The sequence below is a fragment of the Trachypithecus francoisi genome, unplaced genomic scaffold, assembly GCF_009764315.1.
Source record: "Trachypithecus francoisi isolate TF-2019V2 unplaced genomic scaffold, Tfra_2.0 Lachesis_group8, whole genome shotgun sequence".
Lineage (NCBI taxonomy): Eukaryota > Metazoa > Chordata > Mammalia > Primates > Cercopithecidae > Trachypithecus > Trachypithecus francoisi.
In genome coordinates, this window is record NW_022681473.1 from 76,013,894 (window position 1) to 76,037,677 (window position 23,784).

General features: G+C 38.6%; 1 long non-coding RNA gene across 2 annotated transcripts in view; it reads right to left on the minus strand.

The window, feature by feature from the left end:
• Window positions 1-1,906: 1,906 nt before the first annotated feature.
• LOC117080035 overlaps window positions 1,907-23,784 on the minus strand; it is a 33,287-nt gene continuing 11,409 nt past the window's right edge. The window contains exons 3-5 of one of the 2 annotated variants that reach the window (XR_004435686.1): window positions 3,436-3,502; window positions 3,054-3,112; window positions 1,908-2,424 (exon numbers count right to left, since the gene is read on the minus strand). This is a non-coding gene — a long non-coding RNA (uncharacterized LOC117080035). Of the gene's footprint in view, window positions 3,113-3,435; window positions 3,503-23,784 lie in introns of both variants that reach the window. The other variant, XR_004435685.1, reaches the window with a different exon arrangement.

Consider the following 23,784-nt stretch of genomic DNA (forward strand, 5'->3'; position numbering starts at 1 on the left):
TGCACTCACATTTTTATGAAAAAATGCATCTATGCATAAAAGCAAATTTGGAAGACTACACATTGAAACATTAAGAATAAGAAAAACCTTTAAGCAAAATATAAACAAATACATAACAGTTTTATAGAATACATACACAATAAAAGTAAAAAGAGCTGAGCTTGGTGATGTGTGCCTGCAGTCCCAGCTACTGCAGAGGCCGAGGCAGGAGGATTGTTTGTGACCAGGAGTTCAAGTCTGTAGCATGCCTGTGAATAGCCAGCGTTCTCCAACCTAAGCAGAATAGCAAGTGCTCATCTCAAAAAAGAAAAAAAAAAAAAAAGAAAAGTAACCAAAATCCTTTATTTAAAACTTTTATGTATAATTTTTGTATTTTGTAATGTCCCTGGAATGGAAAAAAATTCCCAAATCCAACCATTGAGAGTATAGTTGAGAATTGTTAGTGACTATGTTCAGACTTTTCATATGACTGGTAGTTTCAGACCTTCCCAAAACAATACATATCAAATATTTAAGTTAAGGAAATTATCATCAATGTTACTTACCGAATGTCAAAAGAAGAGAAATAGTCACCAACAAGAATCTCTAATGTAGTTAATTAGGCAAAATATTTATTTAATTGAACCAACATTTGAGTACCCTCCACATACATAGTTTTATCCTGGAAAAAAATGTAGAAGTGTACTAGCTAAAACAAAAAGGATAACTTAGTAGGAAACAACTAAGGAATAATATGAAAGCAACTTATAAACAAATATATGGTGGTATAATCTAGATTCTGGATAATGTCTAATGTCTGATTTAATAACCCTAAAGCATGTTCATCTCAAACTACAGTGGATGAGAGCAAAATAAACAATTAGCTTTTTGGGGCGGCACTGACACAAGATAGACATAAACATATGCACAAACTTATAGGAAGTTCTGAAACACAGCATCAGCCACTGTGTGGTAGTTATGCCCTACGGCAATCAAGAACAGCCTCGCTCTTTTTAACGAAAATTATCTATAAGTCACCAGCAATTGCCATTGCTGTAGCTGATCACAGGGCTCGGAGGCACAACTGAAAACAATGAATCAACAGAACAGTTAGTAGCTATGTTCAGGCCATAAGGACAGTAGCTGGCTCCTAGTAAGAGCTTAGTAAATGCTCTCTGTTGAATAATCATTTGTTTTTAAAGAGCTGCTGGTGATACACTAGTCTATCCAACTCTTCTCACACCTTTTCCTCTTCATTTTCTCACTTCTGTGGGTCCCTGTCATATACAGCACACCAAGAGAATCATCATCCACAGTGTCATCTTTGAAGGAAATAGAAAATTTATATCTGGATGCCAAACACTTAAAAATACGAAGATTTCTGAACCTAAAAGGTACAATTAGCTAGAGGTCCATCAGAAAAAAAAGAAAGAGTAAAAAAGCAATTTGGGTTCAAATCAGAAGAGATTTTTGTGTTGTTTTAATGCGTAATATTTCAAGCTTTGTCTCTATGAAGCTTAGAGATTTGCTAACAGCATATTAAAATGAAGCTAACTGGTTAACTCACAAGTCAAGTCTTGTAGGTATAAACTATTATTATTTTAATTGTTACAGTTAATTATTATAATAAACGTTCATATAGCACTATATATTACTAAAATGCTTTATAATATTCTTGGCTCTTATTCTTCTAATACTAAATTAGTTAAAACTAAAAGCAATTATTTTTTATACACTAATGAGAATGAAATTTGACTGCTTTGTGGAATCTACAGAGAAAAAGACAGGTGGACTTAAAGTTTATATATTTAGTGTAAATTTTAATTCAAATATTTAACTGGGTAATTTAACTAGGAGCATAAGAAGTTGTACACATTAAAAAATTCATTTATTAAAATATTATTTTATTTTGAATTGTGCTTATAATTATAGAATATAACAGATACTGCTAGTCTATATCAGTGTTTTTGCAACTTTTCTCATGGTATGAATCATAAGGAGTGTTTGTTAAAAATATAGTTCCTTAGCTTCCAAGTCTTGGAATTTCTGAATCATCAAGTCTGCAACAAGACCAAGGAAATTGTATTTTTAACAAATACCATAAGAAATTCTTATTATTGGGGAAATTTGGGAAACAGTCATTTCTGTGAACTAGTATCCAATTCTCTGGCCCCATAGAAACTGGGAACATATAAATTTTACTTGTATCTTCAATCTTTCACCCACTAGGCTCAAGAGTTTTGACATCTCTTTTGATCTTCATAGCATTCCATAAGATAGAGAGTGTTACCATTTCCAGGAATCAAACTCTGAAAGTTTGAATAACTAGACCAACAGAAAAGTTGAATAACTAGACCAAGGTCTCAAAGCCATGTCTACTTGGCTCCAAAAGCTGTGCTGCATCAGTACAGTGTATTTTCTTCTGTACATTGCCAAATCTTGCATCTCAGACAAAAAAAAGAAAAACGAGAGATAAAGAAGAAAGCATAATTCCAGTAAGTGCACTCCAGATTTTCAAGAGGTTATTGCATATATACAGCAAATTAAAAAGCTAAATCCACCTTAAAAGTCTCCAGTTGATATGTAAAATTGTTTTAAAAGACTCATGTAGAAGTCCCAGGGGAAGATTAGGAATGGTCACAAAATAGATTGAAGATTATAGTTAATTCTATATTAGTGTTGAGGTAGATGTTATTTTTGTTAGGAAGAGCCCCTTTTGGTTAAGGAAATAGAGAAAAGAGTAGGTCTTGATATTTGATGGGATCTAGTATATTATTTCTCTAAAGCTGGCAATTCAAACTATAAGGTCATTCTTTTTCGGTAAGTGCAACTCTTAATCTTGACTGGAAAAAAAACTAAGAAAATCATGCACAGTACATATGTCCAACTTCTTGTTCTACCTTGATGCGGAGAAGGGAAATCTTTCAAAGTCTTTTGATAAGTACGCCTAGTTATAAGGATCAGGTTGTCATGTACAAATGCAAGAAATAATTCACCTGAGTCAAGCTAACGTTTTCAGAGAATGCAAGCTGAGTTGAGCTAGTTTTTGTGCAGAACACAGGCTCTAATATTACCTTGAGAGACCCAGCAAACAAAACCTTCAGGCTTTTGATGCAGAAATGGGACAGACAATCTGTGACAAGAAAAGGGGGAATATGTCAGCAAGTTGCTATTGAAATCAACAAATCCCGCCTCCCCCACCCACACACCCTTTTATTTTGTGGTATTGGTTTAATGTAGACAATGGTGATTATTTTTTAAATTTCATTACAGGATGTGGCGGCTTCCTTGGCTTTCAAAAAATTCTACTTCCTCCATTTGTTTCTAACAGTGTGTTACATTTCTGCTTTACAACCATGAAGGGAGGTGGTCGTGGAAACAGACTAGTGTCCATATGCAGCGGGGTGGTGTTGGATTTATGGCGTAGGGGAGATCACAGTTTGGTAACGAGCTTACCCTCAGGGGAGATTCCAGAAAGGTAACAGAGGGATCAAGCAGCAAGAGGACAGTTACAGCTACAAGCCTGTATAGTGAGAAAAGAGTTAAAGGGTCTGATAGGCTGAAAGGATCTTGCTATAAAGCAATTGTCAAAAACCATGGCATTCCATTTCTTCTTATGTAGACATGATACACCAGAAATTAATCTAAGAACTTTGTGTTAGAAAAGCTAAGTAATATCCTAGGGAAGAAGTTTCAACATTTGGGGGAAAATGATTTTCAATCACTTTGAAAGTATAATTTGCATATGAAAAACTATCCTATTGATTATATAGCATTCTAGGTCCTAAGAGCTACCATTGCTTTGTTAACCTTGACAGTGTTTGGTGGTCTCTGGTCTGTGGGACGTCTGGCTACTAATTTAATTCTTTTTGCCCCAAGATAATATTATTCTGGTCACTACCACAGTAGCCCAAAGCACATGTTTCCTTTGGTGGGCTGATTTAACTACCAGTGTCTTGGAAGAAAGGCCAAAAGTCAAGAGAAATTGAGGGGCTTTGGGCAGTGGTTAAGCAGCTACTTCATATTTCAAAGGACAGACACTTGAAGTCCACAGTGAACTCCAAGGTATGAGTAGAATAATTCACCTGCTGTATTAGGCCGTTCTCACACTGCTATAATGAAATACCTGAGACTCGGTAATTTTTACCCGGAAGCATGGCGGCATCTGCTCAGCTTCTAGGAAGGCCTGGGGGAACTTATAATCATGGCAGAAGGGGAAGGGGAAGCAGGCACATCTTACATGGCCGGAGTAGGAGCAAGAGAGAGAGTCAGGGGAGGTGCTACACACTTTTAAACAACCAGATCTCACAAGAACTCACTCAGTCACTATCACGAGTACAGCACCAAGGGGATGGTGCTAAACCATTCATGAAAAACCACCCCCATGATCCAGTCACCTCCCACCAGGTCTCAACTCCAACAGTGGGGATTACAATTCAACATGCGATTTGGTTGAGGACAAAGATCCAAACCATATCACCTGCTCACCACCAGCACATCCCTCTCATGTTCATTTGCTTTTGCTTTTCCTCTCTTTCACTGCCTATTTTTCTGTTTCTTTGTATGTGTATATCTTGTTTGTTTTCTTTTTCTCCTGTCTCTTCCTCTCCTCCTTTATCAATTGTTTTCCCTTCCCTCTTTGTCTCTTTCTTTGACTTTCTTCTTTTAAAAAAATATAATTAATTAATTTTAATAGACAAATGATAATTGTACATATTAATGGGGTACATAGTGATGTTTCAATACTTACAATGTATAGTGATCAGATCAGTGTAATTAGCATAGCCATCCTCTCAAACATTTATAATTTATTTGTGTTAGGAACTTGCACCATCTTCCTTCTAGCTATTTGAAACTCTATAATGTATTATTGTTAATTATAGTCATCCTCCACTGCCATAGAACACTAGAACTTGTTCGTCCTATCTAGCTGTGATTTCGTTTCATTTAACAAATCTCTCCCTATCCCTCCCTTCCTCCAACTTTCTTTTACTTCTTCTCCTCTTTATTCACCTCCACTCTCATATCTTTGAAATCAACCAAATGTGCAACTTAAATACAGCATTTTAGATATTCATATTTGTAGAAAATAATTTTATACTTGCAGTTCTTAATTTTACAAGCATATAAATTTGTGTATCTCTTTCTTAAAAAAGAATTTAAGACCAACAACTTAAATTTTACTTCTGACAGGATTTTTATTGTTTCCTGTAGGTCAGTGAGCCTGAATAGACAAAATGTTTCCTAGCAAAGCCCTCATATTTAATACTATGTGAATTTAAAGTTTTTAAAATCATAATTGTAAAATAAATATTTAATAACTCCTTTACAGGTAGACTTTCTTCTAAATTGTGCTAATTTGGTGGTGTTTTGTTGTATAAATATATTGATTACATTAACATTAATACAATAATCTAAATATAGCATAATTTTTAAAATGAGTTTCTCTATATTTTTTAATTTTTTAATTTTTAATTTTTGTAGAGATGGGGTTTCGCCATGGTGCCCAGGCTACTCTCGAACTCCTGGGCTTAAACAATCCTCTCGCTTCAGCCTCCCAAAGTGTTGGGATTTCAGGCATGAGCCACTATGCCCAGTCGAGTTTTGCCTATATTTAATGTATTTCATTCACTCTTAATTTTGTAGCTGAAAATATGTTTTGAGGAACCTGAAGGTGTAAAGTAAGAATGTTGAAGAAAAGGACCAGTTCTCCAAGGCAGAAGATGCTATTACAAAAAGTAGTATGATTCTTCTAGGCATTGTGTCCCTGAGATCAGGGGCTAAACCAATTTTTTTTTAGCTACTCCCTATCTAACATCTATAAATCTAGGAACCAGAATCTGAAGTGGAAGAGTCTATGTATAGGAAACATGTCATTGTATTATTTCTTCACATGATGCCATCTTCTATCTATGTGCCAAGTGAAAAATGTCACTGGAAATGTTTTTGGCCAAATATAACTCTGTTCTGGGAAACTACTTCCTTCATCAACCACAGGTATCTAGACACATCTTAGAATATACTACAGCTCTCCAAGGAGTGCCCACCATGCTCCTCTGACCCCAAGAATCAACTCTCAGGAAAAAATTGCAAATTAATCAGAAATGCATCTGGACTAGCATGCATGTTGCTTCTTTTTCTGGCAGATCCCTAACCTAGCCAACCAGCTGGATGTGCAGTGTGAGAGAGGGGAATTGGGAGTATCCTGTAATAGCCAAGCAAACTGGCTTTTAGAGATCCCCTTATGATTGCCTCATAGGTCTATCACATTTAACATTTTCAAATCAAAACCCAATCCCCAAAACATGTTCTACACCCAGTCTTTCATATGTCAGTAAATAGCACCACCATACCCCAAGGAGTTCAAGTCAAAACCTAGGACTCTTTCTGGTTTTCTTTTTGCCTTGCTCCCAAAATCCAATTCATCAACAAATCCTAGAGGTTAATCCTCCAAAATAAATCCTGAATTTTACCATCACCACTGATATCATCCTAATCCAAGCCACTATCATCATTTACCTGTACTTTTGCAAAGGATTCCTGTTTTCACTGTTGCCCCTCCATACTCCACCCTCTGTCCAGCATATAGAATCATCTGTTAGAAACAAGTCCATATCTCTCCTTTGCTTATTCCAACCCCATCCATAGTCTCCCACTGTAATTAGAACATAACCAACAGTTTTTCCATACCCTGTGAAACCCTGTATGATCTGGCCTTTCTCCACCTCTACAATCTCACCTCTTACCTTTCACCCTTTCATTCGGTTCATTTTAACTACATTGTACTTTTTCCTCCTATCTCATTAACCTGCACACCAAGCTCATTTGCACTCAGAGCCTTTGGATTGCTATTCCTTCTACCTGATGTGGTTTTCCCCAGGCCTTCTCATAGCTGTCTCCTCATAATCCAAGTTTCAGCTCAGTTATCATCTCCTCAGAGGAGCCTTTCTACCCCACCTCTCCCAATTAAAGTATTTGAGAATTACATGAATTTAAAAAAATTATTTGCATCGATTCCAGCTTTCTTTTTATTGGTAAAAATTTAAAAAAATAGAATTACGTGCATCCATTTCTTTCTTTCTTTTTTTTTTTTTTTTAAGACAGAATCTCACTTTGTCACCCAGGCTGGAGTGGAGTGGCATGATCTCAGCTCACTACAACCTCTGCCTCCCAGCTCAAGTAACTCACATGCCTCAGCCTCCCAAGTAGCTGGGACTGCAGGCATGCGCCACCTCACCTGGCTAATTTTTGTATTTAGTTTTTAGTAGAGACAGGGTTTCGCCATGTTACCCAGGCTGGTCTCAGACTCCTGGCCCTAAGTGATCTGCCCACCTTGGACTCCCAAAGTGCTGAGATTACAGGCATGAGCCACTACGCCTGGCTGATGTGCATCTACTATTTTGATATTTTAAGTTAAAGTAAAAACAAATGTATAAATAAACAAAATAGTCTCTCTAGTCACTATTATATCACTTTGCTTAGTTTTCTCCATTGAAGCAATTATCTCAAGTTATTTTTTTTGTGTGTCTACTTGTGTATCATGTGTTTGTCACTACAATGTAAGCTACATTAAAGAGGGGATTTGCTTTAGTGACCCCATGACTACCATGCTAACCTCATGTCCTATCATGTATCCCAGCACCTTCAAAGTCTTCTGTACATTGTAGATGCTCAATAAATATTTGTTAAATGAGTAGATTTCAGGTATCCAAGAGACAGGCAGTGTTCTTTTGGCTGATGGTTATATGCATTCACTTGAAAAGAGTGTTGTAACAAAATGTGTTCAAGTTGGGTTTTGTTTGCATATTAAGATACTACTGCCAATACCAATGCATATGGAATGGGTCTTTGATGCAAGTGAGAAATTGCCAACATTCATTTAGAGCCTATTAATAAATGGGCTTTATCCTATAGATTAGTATCCATGTCCCTGTCTACATGGCAGTGGTAAAGTTCACATCAAAGTAAAAATTGAAAAACAAAATTAATGTTGATTTGGATTTAAAAGCTCTGCTTTCAAGGCAGTGGGGAACTGTGGGGAACTGTCTGGAACTGTTGATGCTGCAGGTGAAGCTAAAACATGAGAATGCTATAGGCTGGTTTGTAGCACAGTGAAAACGGAAGAATAAGAGGTAAGGCCAGTTGCCCGGAGACTCCAAATAAGAAACATGGTTATGAGGAAGTGGTTTAGAATTAGGGCTTTGAAAAATAATAGCTGTCATTGACTGAGTGCCTACTATGTGTCAGGCCATTCTCCATAATCCTTACGGAAATTCCTGAGCTAGGTATTATCTCTCCATTTTATAAATGAGTAAGCTGAAGATCAGGAGGTAAAATGACTTACCAAACCATATAGTTATGTAAAAAGTGGAGCAATGATTTAAACTAGATTTTTCAAATCCTAAAGCTGACATGCTTTCCACTGTACCACAATGTCTTCCTTTGTACTGGTGCACTCCATTTATTTCTGTGATTCTTGGCACCAATTTTAGGGCTTGGCACAGCATCCTAATGGAATCATGCCTAGCTGGATAGCAAATGCCTCTGCTGCCAGTAGAGGGGCAACTTAAGAGAAAGGTCCAAGCCAAATTGGGTCCAAGAGTTTCTGACTAAGCAGGTTTCAAACCTCCTGCTAACACTTCTTCCTCCTCACTTTCTTTCCCAGCATCCTCCCATAGCTCGCCTCTACCTCCGTCCACTGGAGACACCATCCTCCAGGTGCTAATAAGAAAGCTACTCTGGCTATGGAAAAAGGGAAAGAGGCAGCTCAGCAAAATCACTGCTGAGAGCCTGGGCAGGCTTAGGCAAAGTGATCTGAAGAGCTGAAGTGTGCAGCCCACAGAGAGAAATAATTGGGTAAAATGCAAAACTAAAGAAGAGGATAAACCTAAGAGGAAAATCTTCCTGACAGAGATGAATTAGTTATGGAACTAACTCCCCATGGAAGAGATTGGGCTTCATTCCCTGAGGCTCCCTGAGCAGAAAGCATGCTACAGAGAACAAGTAGGCGGGTGGTAGTTAGTGGGGACATCAATGACTAATAGGTGCTTCCCACCTCTGAGTTTTATGAAGATGAATGGAGCCTTTTTGAATAGAGAAAGAAATGAAAATAGTAACTAAAATGGAGAGATGGGGCTGACTAAAGCATGGCAAAGATAAAGAGGAATGAGGCTGTTGGCCCTCATACTGAGTGTGGAAAATAATTTCTTCCAATTGGAAGATGCAGAGGTGATCAGTTCAGAGGTTTAAATTCAGAGTCCAGGCTCTGCCATTTACTGATTATATGAACCTGAGCAAATTACTTAGTCTTTCCAAGCTACAAAATAGGAATAATGTGCTATTTTTCAGATTATTTCTCACTACAGATTAGGAGTAATGCCATTGAAAAGGTTCTTATGAAGATTAAATGAGACAACTCATGTAAAAAACAGTATCTACTTAGCATGAAGTAAGCACTCAAATGACAATAATTATTATTGGGGCATGACTTCATGTGGAGGGGGAAACATAGCTGGGTAATTATTATCAAGGTCACCATATGGGGATAATTTTCCCTTTGGACTGAATGATGGCATCTCCTTGGTTTAATTATTTGCTGTGTTGATAGCTCACATCCTCTCTACTGACTTGGCTTTCAGCTCACAGGGAAGATGAAGCCCAAATACAATAGATACCAAGGCAAGCTTGCTGAAGAGCAGCTCAACCCGTACTGGTACTCAGAGTCATTCTAAGGATAAAGCCGTCTCTCCATGGAGAAGGGTATTGTACATAGGAGGTAATACTAATGACACCATCCATTTGTTTAGTCTCTTACAGTTTACAAAGCACTCTTGCCTGGGAAGGGTTACTGTCTTCATTTTATAGATGAGGAAACAGAGATTTAGAGAGGTGAAGCAACTTGATTAAGGCTCCATAGATAATTGGTTGTAGGGATTCACTCCCAGGTCCTCTGACGTCATGTCTGGGGCTCTTATACCACAAGATGACAAGATGCTGCAGGGAACATGAAGAGGTAGCAAATTAGGAGGCTAGTTGCTTTCAATCATAAAAATAGTGAATTTAGGAACAGGAAGAAACTTTCAGATGACCTAATACTGTGGTTTTAGACTGTATCCAAGGGTCTAGTAGGCAGTCGAGGGAGCCAAGCAGGAGGTGGGATCAGCTTTTATCAATTTAAAAAAGAAAAAGAAAGTTGGAAAAACCTAATCTAGTTCAACTGTCTCATTTCCCCAAGAAGGATATTGAGGCCCAGAAGGTTTAAGTAACTTGTCCAAATCAGAGCTAAGACTAGCATAGCACTCAGTCCTCAATCACCTGCATATTTGATAAGCATGTCATAAATGTCCTCATTCTCCAAATATTTTCCTTTGATTACCTCAAGCAAGTCACTTACATGTAATAATCAAATCATTGAAGAGAAATTAGCTCTGGTGTGAGTCTCTTCTGATGACACCATGTGACCTTGGAATAGTCCATTGATCTCTGAACCCTCAGCTTTTCTATAGGTAAAATGGGGATTATAATTTCTGTCTAGATAACTGTCAGTGGGGCTGTTGTGATGAACGTAAAAGAAAAGCCCATATGGAAGTTCATGGAGTTCTTCCTGGGAAGGAGACTCAGCAAGCTCAATGTCTTATTCTTTAACAATACCTACCAAGAATCACTGCTTCTAAGCTAATCTCTGCAATTTACCATTCTCATTTATTTGTCATTCTTTCTCAAAAAGGCCATGAGGTTTGTAACCATGTCAGTACTACTGGTTTGTGAAAGTCTCAAAAAGTTCTTATCACGTTGGCTTTCTGATAAGACTTTGTGATTTCTACTACTTACATGTGGAAAGTAAAATCATTTTAGGTTAAACACCTTTCGTTCTAGACAAGTAACAGAGGCAGCTATCACTCAGGGTGTTCTAGCAAGCCTGGGGAGCTCAAAGCCAGATGGGATCACAGGACTTGTGTGCAGGTTACAGAGTTTGGAACTCTCCCACCTAACTGGCAGTTTCTCCTCCTTTGACAAGGAATACTAAGAAAATATTATCACAAACCCTTAGGCAGATCTTGAAAACAGCCTAATTTGCTTGTGACCTTGGCCAAATTCTTGATCTCTCCAAGCTTCAGTTTTCCCACCTGTATCATGTACACTTTCCACCTCACAGGGTTGTCAAGGATCAAAAGAGAGAACACAGGGTGTTTTTGAAATTGTCGAGCATCTACTAACTAGAAGGACTGTTATTTTTAAGAATGTGTAAATTATTATAATTATTTACAATGTGCATTTCAATTAAATCCTTTCAATTTGTTAGAAATACCCACTTGGATAGATCAAATACTAAGATTGAAGAGAACAGTGTTTTAATGTATTCTAGTCTCTATGAAGAAAGTAAAATGGTGATACTGAGCAAGACAGAGTTAGAGCTAGGGAGCCAGTTAGCCCCTTACTTGGCATCATCACAAGACAAGGAATACTTTCATATTTTCATTAAGAACATTTTAAATTTGAAAAGAAGAAATTTTAAAAGGCTTTACCAAAATTCTGGGTTCCCCAAATTTCTAACTACATCCCTTAGTTAACAGCATTTCTATGCTTACCCATGTTGATACTTTAAAAAATCTAGACCTAGTTTCCATTATGCAGACAGCCCAGGCACAGAAGCCAACCAGTATTTTAAGACTGCAATGTTTACTAATGGATGTCTGGCTAGAAACAGTGTTGGCAGAATCCTGGCGGAGGCATTTACTCTCACTAATGATGTGGAACAGGGCTGCATAATTATGTCCACTTGTATTAAGTCTACCTAAGACTGTGATGTTTTGTAGTGGAACCGGAAACAAGCATCCCAAAAACTCCTGGGATTTTCCTGCAAGAGGCATTACATCAGAACTGGTTCAAGGCCGAGCACGGCAGCTCATGCCTATAATCCCAACACTTTGGGAGGCGGAGGTGGGGGATCACTTGAGGTCAGGAGTTTGAGACCAGCCTGGCCAACATGGTGAAACTCCATCTCTACCAAAAAATACAAAAATTAGCTGGGCATGGTGGCAGGCGCCTGTAATCCCAGCTACTCGGGAGGATAAGCGGGGAGAATCGCTTGAACCCAGAAGGTGGAGGTTGTAGTAAGCCGAGATCATGCCATCATGTTGGATGTCATGTCAGACACCAAACCACCAAACCACCAAACTACAACATCATGTTGGATGTTGTAGTTTCTGCCATTCCCATGAATCCTCTATCAAGATGTTTGTCCCTCAATTGTTGATGCAGATAGTCAAAGATTATCCCTTTAATCTTTAACAGTGTCAAAGTTAATGTGTACCCTTTACTTTTCAACACTGTCAATGTTAATATAAACCTTTTAATTTTTAACATATTCAAAGTTAATATAAATCCCATTAATGTTTCTCAGTTGATCAAACACAGGAATGATCACTATGAACTAGTTGTATCAGTAGTTTTTCCATTCAGTAGCCGGTACATATTTGGGGGTATGATATCATCAATGGTCATAGTGATAACTGCCCTTAGTTATAGCATTTTTAATACAAAATCATATCACCTTTATTATTTCATTTGAGACTCCCATAGACCACTGCTTGCTACTCCAGAAACTGTTCCCAATTGCGTCTGCCATTTCATGCCCTCTTCTGAGTGCTGCCGCTCCCTCTTCCCTGAGTTTTATTCTCTACTCCTTCCTTCATCCTTCCAAGTACAGTTAACACAGGCTATTGTGTTTAGTACACTGTACTAAATGTATTGGTTTCTTAGAGCTATCATAACAAAGTACCACAAACTGAGGGGCTTAAACAACAAAAATTTATTGTCTCTCAGTTCTGGAGTCTAAAGTCTGAAATCAAGAGGTCAGCAAGGGTATTCTGTCTGAGGACTTTCTCCTTAACCTGTTGATGGTTATATTCTCCTTATGCCTCTAACATCATCTTCCCTTTGTACTCTCTTTGTTTTTGTATCCCAGTTGCTAGTCCTATAAGGATGTCAGTCATACTGCACTAGGGTCTAGCCTAATGACCTCTTTTAAACTTGATTATCTCTGTAAAGACCCCCGTCTTCAATTACGGTCACTTTTTTTTTTTTTTTTTCAGATGGAGTTTTGCTTTTCTTGCCCAGACTGGAATGCAGTGGCACAATCTTGGCTCACCACAACCTCTGCCTTCTGGGTTCAGGCGATTCTCCTGCCTCAGCCTCCCGAGTAGCTGGGATTACAGGCATGTGCCACCACACCCAGCTAATTTTGTATTTTTAGTAGAGATAGGGTTTCTCCATGTTGGTCACGCTGGTCTCAAACTCCCGACCTGAGGTGATTCACCCGCCTCGGCCTCCCAAAGTGCTGGGATTACAGGCCTAAGCCACTGTGCCAGGCCTTTAAGGTCACATTTTGAGGTACTAAGGGCTAGGGCTTCAACATATCTTTTTTGGGAGAATACAGTTAAACCCATAACACTAAGCCTCAAAGACAACAGATGAGAAACACAATGTAGAAAAGAAGAACTTAAATGGAATCTCAAGTGTCATTATCATGAAACCCATTGGCCATGCCTGGTATAGGGCCTGATTGTCTCACTCCTTATATCCAATCTGCTACCATGTTTCTGGGGCCAGCTCATCTCCTTGGATGTAAATCTGATCATGCACATTCCTTTCTTCCCGTGATCGTTAATTTTATGTGTCAAATTGACTGTGCCACTGGGTGCCAAGATATTTGGCCAAACATTATTCCAGGTGTTTTTGTAAGGATATTTTGGAGAAGATTAATATTTAAATCTCATCTGGGTAAAGCAGATTGCCTTCCACTTTATGCGTGGGGCTTATCCAATCAATTGAAGGCCTGAATAGAACAAAAGGCTGATCCTTCTTTGAGTAAGAAAATTATTTTGCTTGACAAACCTTCAAACATGGACATTAGTTCTTCCTGGCTCTACAGTAGCTTCCAGCTTTGAGACTCAAACTGGCACATCAGCTCTGCAGATTTTGTACTTGTCAGCCTTCATAATCATGTGAGCCAATTCCTTATAATAAGTCTCTCTCTCTTTTTCTCTTTCTCTGTACTCTCTCTGTCTCTGTTCCTCTGGAAACCCTAGTATACACTCTAAGATCAGATCTTACTTAATGAAGAAAAATCACAAACCATATCAGCATCCTTTCAGGATTAAAACTTATGAGCCCCAGAGCAAGCTCTTTATCTTACTAGACACAATACTCAACTTCCCTAATCTGAAGCCCCTACATCTGGGTTATTCCTCTGGGTTTCAGTCATAAAGATGACTGAAATCTGCCCCTCTATCCCCACTGATCTCTCTGAGAATAAAGCAAGATCCTGTCCCAAAGTCAAGTCCAGCTGCTAATCTTAGTGCAATCATGGACTAAAAAATACTGAGATCCGAACTCAGAGCACTCTGCTACATGCACAAAACTTTTCATATCTTTGCATACATTTCAAACCTTTGTGGACTTTCTCAAATTCTCCCTATCTAATTTCATTTAGGGCTTTTAATTTCCTTTACCAACTGTCTGGTAATTCCTTTACGAACTGCCAGTTAGGTAATTACCCAGATTTCTAACGACATCCCTTAGAGCACAGCATTTCTATGCTTACCCATGTTGATACTTTAAAAAATCTAGATCTAGTTTCCAATATGCAAGCAGCCCAGGCACAGAAGCCCACCAGACAATTCCTTTACCAACTGTTTTTTATAGCTCAATAATGTATACATGTGACTTTGTAAAGAATTAGCCTTGTCTACTTAAGGCTCAATACAAAACCTTCCAAAGTTTTGACAGATTAACCAAATTAGTCTTGAAAGAATGTCTCCAGGTTAGAAGAGGGTAAACCACTCTCCCTGACTCTGCAGCCTCACTCTCATCCCTACTTTGGGTTTCTGCTTTCCAGATTCTGTCACCATATCACCTATTCACCCCTCCCCCAAGGTGGTATGATTCTCCTTTAAAAATTTTAATGTGCACAAAAATGTTTTCCCTTGGCATAACTGAGACAGGCTGGTATTTTCAAGAACAGCTTTACTAAACATGAGGGAAAACAGAAAAGAAATAATTACAGAAAACATACACAGTATAAAAATAGCCAAGTTTCCAACTGCAGGTTTCTGTTTCTAAAAATTCCATTTTAAGTAGGAACTCTTTACTGGGCCTCAATCTCATCTACTCTTAGTCAACCACATCCCTTAATTTTGCTACATCCTGTCTGGACTCCTTCTCCTCTTCCACCAACACCTCACCCTTCCCTGAGCCCTGTGATCTTGATCCACTATCTCTGTTTTTCGAACCCACATCTCAAAGAAAAAACACCCAAGAACTTACTTTTAAAACTAAACTTACTTTTTATTCTCCTAATTAAAAATATCCTGTACTCACGAAGAGCTGCCAAATTGCTAGCTTACAAGAGATTTTCAAGTTTTGATGTTTAAGATTTACTGGGTTTCAAATATTAGTCCTTCTCAATACTGATGTTAAACCAGCATAAACCAAACTGTAATCTAGGAAATGATCGCTGGGATAACAAATATTCTTTACAAAGGCAGGTAGTATTCTATAGTCAAATAAATCTGAGGAATGCTGGGTTAAACAAAGTTTCATAGTTTTCTCCATTGCATAATTTCTCAAACCGTTCCATGCAGTTAACAAATATTTATTGAGCACCTATATTGTGCTAGGCACTACTACAGGTACTGAGGATTCCCTGGTAAAGAGTGAACAGGACAGATAAAATCCTTACCCTGCCCTCATGGAATTTGCCTTGTAGGTGGGGTTCACCAGAAAAGATCAACAAACAAACAAGAGCATTTCAAATCATGGTATGGACTTTGAAGACCTTAAGGGTTAAGGTTATAGGGTATAACTGGAAGTGGGGAAGCCCAGGAGGCAGAGGAAACAGTGAGTCTAAAGACCTGGCAGGAAAAAGCTTGGCCTGCTGGAAGAAGAGAAAGGAGCTTCTGTGGTTGGAGCTGAATAATTAAGGTGGGGAGTAGAAGTGATGAGGTATGATCTTAGAAAAGTAAGATGTTGTTGGTGCAATAGAAAGCAATTTGGAAGGTTTTAAGCCCTGGCATGATTTGACTTATGATTTGAAAAAGAAAAATTCCTTGCATGTTGTGTGGAGAATGAAATTTAGAGGCTAAGATTACAAGTGGAAACCAGTTAGGCTCTTGTAATAGTTCCTTTGAGAGATGGCAGGAGTGTCAGTGCAGATAGAGAGAAGTGAATGGCTTCAGCACATATCTGAGGCGTAGTGACAACAGAACTTCCTGATGAGTTAACGTGAGAAATGGAAATCAGAGAGAAGACACTGATGACTTTCACCTTTGGGGCTTGAGCAATTACATACATTATGGTGGTATTGACTGAGCCAAGACAGACTAGGAAGCAGAGGCTTAAAGGAGTGAAGGAAATGAAGCCTTATCCGTGATAAGTTCAAGATACCTATTTGGGTTGGTGCAAAAGTAATGGTGGTTTTTGTCATTGAAAGTAATGGTGTAATACATGTGTAAGAGGTGCTATCAAGTAGATAGATTATATATATATAACATAATAAAATAAGTAATATATATGATAATTTATAATATATATATATATATCTGAGTCTGGAGTTTAGGAGAAAGGTTTGAGATATATGTTGGGAAATCATCAGCATACAGATGGCATTTAAAGTCATGGAACTGGGGTTGGGCATGATGGCGCACGCCTGTAATCCCAGCACTTTGGGAGGTCGAGACGGGTGGATTGCTAGAGGCCTGTAGTTCGAGACCAGCCTGGCCAACATGGCAAAACCCCATCTCTACTAAAAATACAAAAATTAGCCAGGTGTGGTGGTGCACACCCATAATCCCAGCTACTCAGGAGGCTGAGGCATGGGAATTACTTGCACCCAGAGGGTGGAGGTTGCAGTGAGCTGAAATTGCGCCACTACACTCCAGCCTGGGTGACACAGTGAGACACTCTCAAAAAAACCCGAAGAAACAAATAAAGTCACAGAACTGGATGAGATCACCTGGAGAGAGAGCAGAAAGGAGCCAAGGCCCAAATTTAGAAATCTGGTACAGACAGGAACCAACAGAGGACCACTTTTAACATGTTTGTGGGCATTATGACTCTATAAAAGGTGGATGCAGAAGGCAGCATTTCCCTAACTTTTTTGACTTTGGAAACTTTCATCATGTAGCATGTCACAGGACTAGGGTTTTAAGGAAAATATTTTGGAAAATATTGCTCATACCCTTCTAGCTACACTCCATTATGGCATTATATATTAATTCCTAAGGTAACACAGGCTTTCTCTCTAGGGAGAGAGGTATTTCAATAAAACTTCATCCATCACTAAACCAAATAGTGTCCTGAGGATCCAGGCCCCAAAATATACCTATAGGAAGCACACATGTGCCAAATGCAGTGAGCGGCGAGGAGGGCTGTCTCACCACAGCCTTGTTGAGCCCAACCTCAAATGCTGCCAGGTTTTAGCCTTTTTTTTTTTTTTTTATATTTCTAATAGTATTTCGGTGGAGGAGTAAGATTGAAGGTCTGGAGAGAGGCCTGGGAGTAAATGGTCTTTTTTTCTGGTGATGTATGTAATATTGTTCAGAGTACTAGCATTTGGGTGTTTCTACCTATATACACTCTGTCAGTGTCAGAGTGTCATTTGATGCTCTAGAAAGAATTAAAGTTTTTTTCTATTTTCTAATGAGTGAGGTTTTTGTTTGTTTTGTTTTTGTTTTTTGTTTTGGTTATAAGGAACAGAAACTCACTCAGAGGCCCCATAAGTAAAAAATGTATGAGGGAAATACTGAAAGGGAATTTATCTGGTGATAGGAAGTTAGAATCTGAGGCAGCCCTAAGGATAGGTTTCTCTCCAGGACAAGTCTTCTCTCTCTCTCTTTCCCTCTCTTTCTCTCTCTCTCTGTCTCTTTCTCTCTCTCTCTCTCTCACACACACACACACACACACGCATACACACATGCACGCACTTTCACAAAGGCTCAGAGGCTGTATGGTCTTTCATAGTACCTCTGAGAACTCTCACATTTTATAGTTATACACTAAGAAATCATAATAAAATCTTCTATGTTTGCATACCACAATCTAAGTAAGTCTTGAAGATTTGCTTTTTAAACAAGGAGACAAAGGCCCAGGGAGAAGAAACACCAGCCAGTGAAAGGAGCCCTAGTTGGGTTTAGTAAACGTGAATTCTGCTCCTGTGTAGGCAGATGGCTTCATCTGGGTTTCAAATTCCTCTTCTGAAAGGGAAGTGACTGGATAGAGATAGGTGATCTTCAAGATGCATTCCGCAGTGTAACGTGGCTGTGGTCATACAGCTGGTGGATTACAGCCAAGTAAGAATCACATCTCCTGTCACCTGGTCCAGTGTTGTGATTTGTTTCATTACACTACACTGCATTTTCATGTTTAAACTTTTTAAAAATCTCAACCCATTTTTTTTCTCATCTGTTTGAATTGCTGTGAAAACACTTTAAGAAGGCAGTATGGTACTGTGAAAAAACTATAAGGGTTGAAACCAAAGAGACAGATTTAGATCTGGGTTTACTGTCAGCTCTGTGATTTTGGAGCAGTTACTTAACCTCTTCCTCAGCCTCAGTTCTATCATCTGTAAGACAGGTATATATAATATCTGCCTTGTAGCGTTGTTGATAACATTAAATGAGATCGTGTCTATAAAGCATCAAAGACAGTATGTATAAACATTCCATCTCACATTTTACATCTCCATGCCTCTTAATTATTTAGGGAGATGAGGAATTACAGCAAAGCATTTATGAACCAAGATGAGGATGAGGCATGTGATGGCTTTATTTTCTGCATAAGTAATATTTATCAGAGACATATTTAGGTCAATTTTTCTGTTCATTTTCAAAATATCAGTCCATGTTCCTTCTTGAGAAAGCACACACACAAACTTTAGAAAGATTATAACTGAATCTTCGTTGATGATTGAAGATCTTGCTGTGCCTTGGGCTTATTATTTCAAACTTGAATTCAAATCATTCAGCTGTCTTGGAAAAACGTGCAGAAGGTACAGAACTTAGTTGGAATGTGTTGAACTCAGGAAATCTTCTAGAATTTTGTTGTTTGTTTTGAATTGAAATTCTTGTTAACAATTTTCTCTGTGGTTCAGACTTCTAAATAGTACAAAACATTCCATTTACAGTTGAGGATCTTGGGTACTGTGCTCTGGTTAAACAAATGATCCACAGAATTTTTTGTTTTTTTTGAAAGCCTACTTTGTCGAAGGACCTGAACCAGACACCATTTTGGATATGAGCAAATATTAAAATTAATATGAGGTTTTAAGGAACATACACACTCATTAATGAGGCAAAACATAAACTCATAAAAAAGTAGCTACAACTGAAGTAAAAAAAATGAGAGAAGACTTTATAAAGAAGTCAGTACTTGAAATGGGACTTGAACCATGGTAGAATTTGGATCAGTAGTGCTCAGTGGTAGGAGGAATGTTTGATGGAGAAGGATCTTTAGGGTAGAGAGAATAGTTTGAATAAATGCATGGGGATGGGAAAGCTTAGGGTATATCTAAGGGACTTTAAGTTGTTCGTTTTGGAGATAATTAAGGCTAACACAGATATTTAGTTGAGACTTTCCTAGTTTTTCATAACATCTACTGAATGTACGGATGTCTTGAAAAGTGTTTCTTAGGCCCTAGAGTGATGAGAAACTGATTTGCTGTGCATTCTTTTGTACATTAGTTTATCTCTGTGGGCTGATAATATGTAGGTTACAAAAGAAATCATAGGGCTACCAATTTACCTGTTTGTTAGAAGCTAAGACCCATTTCTTGGACATCAGAGATGTCTGGTACACTCAACAGCCTTCCCAGGTTCCATTCTCCTTTCTAGAAAACCTTTAGAGCCACGGGCTAGGTCCTGAGTTTGGGTATCCATTGCCCCTCTGTAAACAGTTCAAGCCAGGAATATGAAGGAGGAGGGCACTAGGTTTCTCTAATGTTCTTTCCATTTGCCTCACTTGCCCTTTGTCAGCCCAATCCTGTGCCCATTCTCATCTTTAAAAACAAGGTTCCTTAAACACAAGGTCACGTTCCTCAGAGGGAAAGATAGCATTTCACCTAATGGTCAATGGACTTACATATTCCCTCCTTATAAAAGTGGAAAATGAGGGAAAGTAGGGGGGAAATCCATGCAGAACCCTGGTGTTGTGGGACGTCTCTCAATCTACTTTGCTGAAGCTAATGCTTTCAGCAGAGGTGAAAAAGGCATGACACAGCAATGTGTATTCCATATTAAAGTATCTGGGCAGTGAGACTGTCATGAAAAATTGCTAGATAGATACTCTTTTGAACATTTCTAAGCATTGATTGATTCTGTTGGTATGGTTTGGCTGTGTCCCCACCCAAATCTCATCTTGAATTGTAGCTCCCATAATTCCTATGTACTGTAGGAAGGACCCCATTGGAGGTAATTGAATCATAGGGGTGGGTTTTTCCCATGCTGTTCTCGTGATAGTGAATAAATCTCATGAGAACTAATGATTTTATAAATGAGAGTTCCCCTGTACAGGCTCTCTTGCCTGCTGCCATGTAAGACGTGACTTGGCTCCTCATTTATCTTCTGCCATGATTGTAAGGTCTTCCCAGCCATATGGAACTATAAGTCAATTAAACCTCTTTCCTTTATAAATTACCCAGTCTCAGGTATGTCTTTATTAGGAGCATGAGAACAGACTAATTCACTGTTAAGGAGAGAAAACTGAGATTCTCAAACGTGACTTTCTACATGTAAAGCAAGTCTATGCCAAGGAATATGGCAGTTTTGTGTTTTAAAGAAGCAGGTCTTTGATCAGGGACACCTAATGAGGAAGGTTCTCTTCTTGTCTTCTTTTTGTGTTGCTGTTATTTTTCTATATCTGACTTCTTTGTTTCTGCCCTTCACTTTCAACCATAATGCACAACTTCTCCCCATTTAATGAAAAACTCCTTTACTAACATAGCACAGGGTCAGAGCGGTAGAGCTGGGAGGGAACTTAGACATTATTGAAGTCACCCTACTGACTTTTGAGATAAGGAAAATAAGCCCCAGAGAGATAAAATGATTTTCTGACTGTAGGAGTGGTGGGGATAGACGTGAATGTTGGGAAGTTACACGATAATTCACAGAGTGTTTTATGGTTTACAGAGTGTTATTACTTATGTGATTGCACATGATCTCATAACACCTGTGATGTAGGTGATATTATTATGTCCACTTTATAGGTGAGGAAACTGAGACCCAGAGCATTCTCCTATAAGGGGAAAGAGTATATACTTTTTCATCAGGGAAACTGCTCATGGCAAAGCCTAGTGACTGTGAAGTGCCAAACCCTGTTCTGAAGGGCTAGGCATACAAAGATAATGACTGCCTCTGCACTCATATCTGTTAGAAGGAGGTTGTTGGTCTGCCCAAAGGCCACACACAGGGCACCCTAATGCTGTCAAAAATTACCTGAATTCTAGAGGAATTGCATCTGGTACAGCCATTTGACTCCTTCTAAGCATGGCCATGTAGAAACTCTGGACAGGGCAATTCTTCTAAAGAGGAACCTGCACTTTAAACTGTATAAAATTAAAAGTCGATGTAATGTGAAAAGCGAATAAATTAAGTTGGCTCAAGATCATAGAAGCATTTGGGTTTTAACTGGCAGGGGAAGTTGAGTGGGGATGAATTAGGGGCTTTCAGATCTCTTCTATTCTTTTTTGTGAATAGTCCCCATCTCTGTGGCCCTACTTTTTCAGAGTAACACTCACAAATACATACTCTTTTTATTTTTCATTTTTATTCTTGGTAAAATTATCCGATCAATAACTGGATCATACCTTCATGGATGCTGGAAAATTCTGGAACTTTTGTTTATCCAAGACAAGGGTCAGCAAACCACTGCCTGTGGGCCAAATCTGGCTGCTGCCTGTTTTTATAAGCTTGTGAGTTAAAAATCATAAATGCGTATATATATATGTATACACCCCCATATATATATATATTTGGAGACAGAGTTTCAGAGTCTCACTCTGTTGTCCAGACTGGAGTGTAGTGGTGAGATCTTGGCTTACTGCAACCTCTGTCTCTTGGGTTCAAGCTAAGAATAGTTTTTATATTTTTTAATGGTTGAAAACAATCAAAATCAGAAAGCTATTTTTTGATGTAAATATAATATTAAAATTTCAATGGCAAAAAATAATGTTTTACTAGAATGCAGCTACTCTTATTATTTACATCTTATTTATGCTTTTGTCCCACACAATGGAGTTTAGTAGTTGCATTAGAGACTATATGGCCTGCAGAACCTAAAAATATTTACAGTCCTGCTCTTTACAGAAAATCTTTGCCAATGCCTCTCTTACAGCACTAATCATACTGTATGAGAATTCGTTCTCTTTATATCCATCTCCCCAACTTGACTTTTGAGCTTATGGAGGGCTCCTCTTTGCTTAAGATGAGGCTTTAACTCTAGGTAGGCACTCTAAATATTTGTGGGATGGAACAGAAAATGAATCAATGATGTGGGCTTGGCAGAATCAATTCCTGCTTTGGGGTCTCAGCTTTCTTTTTGTGAAATGAAAGAGTTGGTTAAGGTGACCTTCGTCCCCATCTAGCTCCAACACTCTATATTATATATTAAGGTTTCCGTAGCTAAAAATAAATATCATGCTTGGTTCATTGAACTTCAACTTTGAATTCTCCCTTGCTGATCTTCTAACTATTGGTTGATTTCCCAGGTCTTTCAGTATCACGAAAGGGATGCCCTTATGAGCTAACTTCCTTGGGCATATTATGTTAGTGTATGTGGTGTGTGCATTGCATGCAGTATATAAATAGATTACATTAAGAAATCAGTAACTTCCTTCTTCATTTCTGCATGTCTTATGTGAATCTAATGACATGATTTTCTCAGGGTCTGGACATTCTTTTTTTTTTTCTTCTTTTTTTTTTGAGATGGAGTTTCGCTCTTATTGGCCAGGCTGGAGTGCAATGGTGTGATCTCGGCTCACCACAACCTCCGCCTCCTGGGTTCAAGCGATTCTCCTGCCTCAGCCTCCCAAGTAGCTGGGATTATAGTCATGTGCCCACCACACCCTGCTAATTTTGTATTTTTATTAGAGATGGGGTTTCTCCATGTTGGTCAGGCTGGTCTTGAGCTCCCAATCTCAGGTGATCCGCCCACCTCAGCCTCCCAAAGTGCTGAGATTACAGGAGTGAGCCACCATGCCTGGCCAGGCCTGGTCATTCTTAAGAATCTGGGACCAGGCACAATGGCTCATACCTCTAATCCCAGCACTTCGGAAGGCCAGGAAGGGTGGATTGCCTGAGCCCAGGAGTTTAAGACCAGCCTAGGCAACATAGCAAGACCTCATCTCTATTTAAAAAAAAAAAAAAAAGTACAAAAATTAGACAGGTGTGGTGGTGTGTGCCTGTAATCTCAGCTACTTGGGAGGCTGAGGTGGGAGGATTTCTTGAGCCTGGAGTTCCAGATTGTAGTGAGCTATGATCACACCACTGCACTCCAGCCTGGGTGACGGAGTGAGACTTTGTCTCAAAAATACAATACAATACAATACAATACAATAAAATAGATGTTATAATCAATATCCTTGTATTTGAATCATGACTTGACCTTGTACAAACTGTATACAAGTTATCTTGTGTATATTAATATCTTATGTATATATTCATATCTTCATCTTGTATATATTAAGACAAATTACTTAATTTTGATTTTAATTTTCCTTAGCTGTCAAATTGGATTGAAAATACCTTCTAGAGC